General features: G+C 38.2%; 1 long non-coding RNA gene across 1 annotated transcript; it reads left to right on the plus strand.

Moving 5' to 3' along the window:
* The first annotated feature begins 945 nt into the window (after positions 1–945).
* On the plus strand, positions 946–5869 carry LOC135294834 (uncharacterized). The gene is made up of 2 exons (XR_010356852.1): positions 946–1819; positions 5584–5869. It is a non-coding gene; the product is annotated as an uncharacterized LOC135294834 (long non-coding RNA).
* Positions 5870–6261: the final 392 nt, after the last annotated feature.

Genomic DNA, 6261 nt, shown 5'->3' on the forward strand with positions numbered 1-6261 from the left:
CAGTGCTTCTAGAGCAATGGCAAAGCCGTAAACTGTACAGGAATAGCTATGTCCCTCTGAAAAGCAAGTGCTTTTTTAACCCCACATTCCTGGCTAGGGTAACTCCGACTCCCTTTCCCTCTTAAAGAACAGGAAAACAACAAAATAAAATTGACATACAGTCACGAGTCTCTTCTGTCACACAGCTTGCTTATTTTTACTTGCACATGAACTGATATCATGCCAAGACCACCAGGGAGGTAGAAAGGATGTACTGATGGGGGAAGGAGAGAGCAGGGCCAACAGGTGTGATATGTTCAGAGAAGGCAACAAGCAAGTCTGCCTCTGCAAAATGGGAGGGGGTGGCAATGGCAGCTAAAAATACGAGCTTTAAGAACCAACTTCATTTTAAAAACGTGAAGTCCCCTGTTTTTATCAGGCATCTACACAGGTGTTTGACATGAAAACTGAACAGGGAGTCCGGGCTGAATGCTGAAGGCAAAGCTTGTTGATGAGGAGACAAAATATTGACCCCTGGCATGATCTGGGGTAAGAGTTCAAGAAAAGAGACAGGGAGTCATAGAATAGAATCATAAAATCATTAAGGTTTGAAAAGACCTCCAAGATCATTGAGTTCAGACTTTGACTGAACACCATGTTGGCAATAAAACCATGAGAATTTTTGCTCTTTTCCAGTCATTTCTCGAATGTTTCCATGAATGGTGACTCGATCACTTCCCTAGGCAGTCTGTTTCAATGCTTGACAATCTGGAAAGAAACAAGAAGAAAAGCACTTTTGAAAGCAAATGTAAAAGAAATTACTGTGTAATCATAACTATGTAATGATTGACTCAATTAATATAGCGAAAAGATTTAAAAGAACCATACATAATTTTTATGGCCAACAGAAAACCCTGAAATTGTGTAACTTTTAAGATGCTAGGAAACACTGACAGTTGGGTGAGCACTTATAAACAAATATTGCTTAAGTTCCAAATACTACATTGCAAAGGAGTCAGGCTCTTGTTGCATCAGGGGGTAGAAAAGCTTGCATGTGCCTCAGCTCGCTGCTGAACAAACACCTTAGAGCAGAATCTTTTTTTTCATGAGCCAGTCACATATAAAATCCACATTAATAGTGACAATGAAAAGCAGATGTTCTGAATTTATTACACTGCTTTGAATAGACTCCATCAAATATTAAGCCAAATTCAGCTGAGGTTACATGATCTTGTATGTCTTGGCCTTATATAGCTGTTATGAAGGATTCGGTACTTCCACCACTCCTTGTCACTACATGTAAGCTTTCTGTTTAATTATGCCTTTCCCGTTACAGCTTCTAACCTATGCTAGGTCACAGAAAAATGTCAGGAGAAGACAAATCGAAAGAAGCAGTCACAGCTGAGGGTCAAAACACAACAGCCACACTGCTAAGGACGCAAACAAGTCTGTGGATGCAAAACTTGATATGATTCCAAGGACACATATGAGAAAAGCCACTGGAGATTACTGCTGCTGGGAGTTACAGGCCAACAACATCAGGGTCAGGAAATCCCCTGAGGTAAATATATTTGGAGGCCTGTACAACGCTCAGGGAGGGTCATGCTTACATGTCCAGAAGCAGGGAAGAGAGGAAGGAGTGGCCCGAGTCTGGCTCAGGGAGGCTCTGTTCAGGCCAGAAGTGGTGTGCAGGGCATGTTCTGCAGGAGTCACGGAGCCAACAGCCACCAGCTGTCCTGTGTGCTTCATGGCTGATGCACCACAGCCCTCGCAGCAGCTCTGTCACTTGGGTCGGTCAAGATAATGCACCCAGAAAATGGCACCATCTCCCTGGGAGAGGGTGAGACTCATCCTGATGAAATGGTGAGGTGAAATGGAAATATACCTGGCTGAAAGTATATTTCCACTTCTTGGAATGAAAATATATTTCCACATGTCTCTGCCTGTGAGCAGTGTGGGTGCCAGTGCTGTTCCAATGGGAATGGCCCAGGGCTGGACTGAAATGTATCGCATAACATGGACTGGGCCTCCCATGTGTGATCCCTGCCTACCAACAGCAGCAGCTCAACTTGGCAGGCTGGACATGCATTCATCTCAGAGATGAGGATTTCTTATTCCACAGTTTCTCTGAAAGCCTGGAGAATGTGTATCCATGGATATGTGTGTGCATACATTCTCTTTATGCTTCACTGACTCAGCAGCCATTTTGACCTGAGGAACTGCATGTAAATATCACACCTTGGATAATCCTTTAGATCTGAAATTCAACATCTCACAGACTCTGTATTATTGTCCAGGTTATGTGAAAATATTTTTCAGTTCCTACATATTTTTTTCTCTCACAGATATGCTATAAGTATGTAAAAATGGTCAGGTTTGCCTTTCTACGGAGGTGAGATTATATGTCAAAAGACAGATGGAGAATCTGGGCCTGAATTGGATGTAGATCCTGGCTGCTGTAAGTCACCTGAAATGTGAAGAACCTCTTCTGAATCCTGAATGGATTACCTTCCATTGCAGACAAATTTCACATCATTGGTTGCTTATTTCAGTTGCAATAAAAATGAGGATTTGAACATAGATTTAACAGTAATCTGAGAATAATCCACTGAGCTCCTTGCTGAGCCTCCTCCACCTGTTTATACTATCTGAATTTTGCCATTTTTGGACTGTGATTATGTTCACGTTTTCCTTTCTACTTTCATTGTATATTTTTATATTATGCTGCTAATTTAGTGTTTTTTGAGGTGCTTGCAGGCTTCCTCTGAAATTATTTGATCGTATACATTTGTGGAGTGCTTTAATGTCATCTGCTACTTACTTTTGTAACATGCATTTTATACAACACTCTGATTTGTTTGAACATTAATTTCTTTTGTGGATGGAAGCCAGCATACTGTTTTCACATCACAGATCTGCACTCAATTGTGTAACATTTGGATCAGGAACATTTAGGATTAAATATGTTTTCTAAATGTCTTGATAAAGCTTAACTTAGGCTCTGTTGCAGCATTCACACTTTTTAGGTAACTTATCTCAATGCTCTGAACAGCAGGACTTTGAAGACTTCAGCCAGGAGGTGATATGACTAGTTAACCATGCCTCTTTTCTGTGTTTCTTATCATCTACTCTATTTTATTACATTTGAAAATTAAAACAAATTCTGCCAAGAGCAAGTATGTTTGCACATTGCCCTTTGTTTGCACTGACATTTATATATTTGCATACGATTGCCATTCCTTCTTCTGCTAAAATCAACTCTGCTTTATTGTGACACTACAGTTTAAGTAAGGGATATCCAACTGCGACTTCAGCACAATAAAGACTGATTGAAGTGCCAGTGATTTCAGCTGTGTTTTGCATTGCAGTTACACATGCTCTACTCAACTGAAGCAAAACAATCCTAAGAAACAGAGAGGACAGCATAAAGGTTAATAGTCAAAGATGTGAGCTCTTTAGTGAAATTTACTGCAATAGAAAAAATTACTGATTATATTTCTGTGCTTCTCTTTCATTTACTTATTTTTTTTTAAATGAAGTGAATGATATCCTGGCACAAAGAAATTTCTTTAAAACACTGCATTCTGTTTCCCAAATATTCCTTCAATCGGTTATGAGATTTGATGAACCACACACAGGTATACAGAGAAGGATGCTCTAGGAAATTATAAGAACCTATGTTATAGGAAGTCCATTAGCTTTCACTTCCTAAATAATTAAACAGTACACTCATTCACCTTACCTCAAGAAGTGAAAATGGATCTTTTGCAAAGGGCATCCTCTTTTACTGGAGAAAACATGTTGTTCCTCCACACAAAAAGCAGAATACAGTTTGAAATGTGCAGCAGAATTTCTAAAGAACCTGTAGAAATCAATCAAATATAATTTAAAATGCACATTCAAAACTGGAATTTTTCATTACACTGACAGTCAATATTTATGCAAGTCAACAAAATTGTTATCTATAGTTATTTATGGATTGACATCACTCATCAGAGTTTATAATATATTTTTCCATACAATTTCAATGTTTTCTTTAAGGAAAACAATGTCAATTGAAAGTAAAATATTTGCAGAAATAACTCAGTTTCACTTAGCTGATGAGAGGTTAGAAAGCCAGTTATTTCAGGGCTCTGCAAAATCACACCAAGCAACATTGCAAAAAAATTTCTTTGTTTCGGGATACTTTACTTCATTTAAAAAGGAAATAAATAAAAGAGAAGCACAGAGATATGATCAGTAATTTTTCCTGTTGCAGTAAATTTCACTAAAGAGCTCACATCTTTGACCATTGACCTTTACCCTGTCATCTACATTTCTTGGGATTGTTTTGCTTAAATGGAATAAAGCATGTCTAACTTTGTAATACAAAGCACAGCTGAAATCAGTGACACTTCAATCAGTCAAACTCAGCCAAAGAGTTTTTTTCAGGAACTTTAGAGTTGCTAACTTTCTAATATTTTTTCTGGAAATGTTTGTAAAACCTTTGAAATGTCCATATTATACACATTTATGCTGATTATCCTGAGAATTCAGACCAAACACACAAAATTTTTTAGGTGTCCAATAAGGAAGCAAAAAGAGTAGGATGTGATTTTTATGCATGTACTTCGTAAAAAATATTAACAAGCAGTGAGTAATCAAAATCAAATGGCATTAAATTATATTTCTTTGCATAAATTATTGTCAAATTATTATTATTATTACCTTCAAAGTATTATACAAGTGGAGTACCAGATATAAATGACAAAATATTGGGTAATTTCCTGCTTGGGTAACTGATAGAGACTACTAACTGGACCAGCTCTGGGAATATCAATCAGCTACAAATTCTGATCTTTATGTACAGGGCTACACATTCTGAGCATTTAAAGACATGAGGCAACTCAGCTTCAGAAAGGTGAACTCCAAGCCCTGAATGCATAGCACTGAGCCAGCCAGACACTTTATGAATTTGTGTCCCTTTCTCAAGTATGAACGACTGCCACAGCATGTGTACAAAACTAAAGGGGCAATAATTTCCTCTGTTACTGCTAGGGAAATGTTGATGGAAAGGGTATACACCAAATAACATTGGTAATGATTAGTTATAATCAATTGTACAAACATTGGCTCTGTTGGGTGCTCCTGACCACCTCTTGCTGACAACTGCGTCCAGCAGAGTCCTCCTGTAGCACCTTCTTAGCCCTGAGCTGAACTGCACAGCTCAGAACCAAGAAATTCAATGTATCAAACAGCTCTCTCCCAATGACCAAGGTCTCCCTATCCTACCTGCTAGCCTGCTTTACCACCACATTGCTATTTTTGTTGTTCTGCTTTGTTTTTCACTGCTTTCCTTGTGACTTAACAGCTGTGAACAAAACCTGAGTACTCAATCCCTACTGATTTTAAGACTGAAAAAATGTGATGCATGAAAGCATGGTGACTCTTTTTGATCCTTCCTGATACATGTATAATATTTTCTTTATTCAATGGTTTAATCAAGGGAAAAACTGTCTTAAAAGTGCTAGCAGCAGGAAAATTTTAATTTTGTCTAGGAAGTCTCTGAAGATAAATATAGCTGAATAAATTATTTTGTCTATAGCTGTCTCTCATCTGTTTCAGTTTGTAGCTCTAGCTGTAGTGAGGAAAGCCCTGATGCTCCACACTGTCCATTTGGAGACTCCCTAAAATCCCTACTGAGGGAGCTGCAGTTTTGGAAAGTGTTAAGAAGCTACCAGCCATCTGAAAATCAGTCTGCTCAAAGGTGTTGTTATACCGACAAAACCTGTAACCTCCAAAGCCGCTTATCAGCCATGCACAATGGCCTACAAACAGTCTTCAGACTGTCATAATTGCAAATCATTGTGTTTTCAAAGAGTGAACAAATAAAGAACCCAGGTTACACTAAGTTACAGCTTTGTTTCTGCTCTGAGATGAAGAGGGTGAAGAAGTTATTTATGCATTTACCAATCTATAACCGTGAAACATTATCAATCCTCTTTAAAAATACATCTGAATACTAGAATTATTTTTTTTTTAACAGGGAAAGAAAATTTTGATTATTAGCAGTCAAAGTTTCACAGGTCAGATTTCACAGGTTTCTGGGCCAGATTCTGTAATGAAACTCATCTCAATCCTTCATTTAAAGAATTCTGTACTTCCACTGAACACAGTAAGACTGCTCATGTGCAAAAAATCAAGTGTGTCCTGAAAATGGACTGGGACAATTTTTCTCTATCTTACCATATTTTGCTCAAAATAGATACACAGAGAGATTTGTAAATATGCACAAGCAGGGTT

Source organism: Passer domesticus, chromosome 2 (assembly GCF_036417665.1).
Source record: "Passer domesticus isolate bPasDom1 chromosome 2, bPasDom1.hap1, whole genome shotgun sequence".
Taxonomy (NCBI): domain Eukaryota; kingdom Metazoa; phylum Chordata; class Aves; order Passeriformes; family Passeridae; genus Passer; species Passer domesticus.